The sequence below is a fragment of the Elephantulus edwardii genome, unplaced genomic scaffold, assembly GCF_000299155.1.
Source record: "Elephantulus edwardii isolate Elephantulus edwardi_28Jun2011 unplaced genomic scaffold, EleEdw1.0 scaffold00165, whole genome shotgun sequence".
NCBI classification, from domain to species: Eukaryota; Metazoa; Chordata; class Mammalia; order Macroscelidea; family Macroscelididae; genus Elephantulus; species Elephantulus edwardii.
The window spans coordinates 6,786,063-6,787,597 of record NW_006399915.1 but is presented as its reverse complement, the minus strand read 5'-3'; positions in this window follow the sequence as shown (position 1 = coordinate 6,787,597).

Genomic DNA, 1,535 nt, shown 5'->3' with positions numbered 1-1,535 from the left:
CTTCATTCTAGATGCCTGCCGACCCAGTCCCGGTTATTCAACCCTGTTTATTGGAAGCCTTGCCAAATTTCTAACCTAGTAACCACTAAATAACTCTGCAGATATTTAGATCAATTCTCACTCATACAGAGTTGTTTTTCTTCCTTATTTAAGATCAACAGATGGAAAAATCACATTGTTTGAGAGCCCGAGACTCTATTATGCAACAGGAGGCCTGCTTAGACAATTTTAGCTAGTATTCTCAGAACATAAAATATTTTCACCCTAACTGGAAAAAGTGGAGAAAATTATTTAACTTCCCACTTCCTAGTTTTTCTTTAAATGACTTGAGACCTTTCTTCACAGGCCAAAACATGTAGATGCAATATTTAAAAATTTTCTCACTTAACTCCCAGCCCTTTTTAAAAAATATAATCACTCTTAAAAGGAAACTTAGTTCTGGGGAAATTTCCTCAGGGAATTGGCTTTAAGAGATGAGAAAGACTTATGTAAGTGGAGTCGAAGTACGGAGGACATCTCATATGAGGCAGAAACCTGTGCTTACAAAAGCAAAAACACCGTCACTTGAAGGCTTGCAATAAAAACTTCAAGTAATAAGCTTTTCTTATCTTATGTAAAAAAGTACTCAAATCTACTAAAGGAAATATGTGTGACTTTTAAAAAAAAATGCCTACCTTCAATTAAGACATTTGCCAATTTAGTTATTCAATAAATGCCTTTAAGGTACTTCATTTATGAGACATTACTAAATAATATATTACCAACAAATAAAAGTATGCAGATTATTTTCATATAACTGTGATTAACATATTTTATGAACCGAAATTTTTAAAATGTAACTGTGCTTGAATTTCCAGGAGTGTGATGACCCTTAGTACACTGTTGAGTTGGCTCTGACTTAGGAATTTTCACATACAAAAAAAAGAAACTCTGCTTCTTACTGCATCAACTTCACATTCATTATTGTACTCCAGTCTATTGTTCGGGCTACTGCAAATGTTTGTTGTTGTTATTAGGCGCCAGTGAGTCGAATATAACTCATAGCAATTCAGTGAACAACGCATCTGAACCTTGCTCTATCCTGTGTCATCCTCATCATCTCTGAGATACTTGACCCCATTGGTACAATCACTGGGTCAATCCATCTTTTTGAGAGTTTTACTCTCCTTCATTTACCCTCTACATTTCAAGCACGATGTCCTTTCCCCAAGACTGGCCCCTCCTAGCATGATGCTCAAAATATGTGAGAAAAAGCTTCAGCAAAATTTCTTTCAAAGAGTACCTTTGCTGCACTTTCTTTAAGACATATCTGTTCTTTCGGTAATCCACAGAATAATCAGTATTCTTTTCCAACACCACAGCTCAAAGGTGTTGGTTCCTCTGTTGTCCCGCTTTCTAATGTGTTGTTGTTGTTGTTGTTAAGTGCCAACGAGTCATAAGCAACTCATAGCGATCCTATGAACCAAAGTCCTTGACCCTTGTGTGACTTTCATCCTTTCTCCAGGTTCATAGGGTTTCTGGAGGCAAGCTATTTA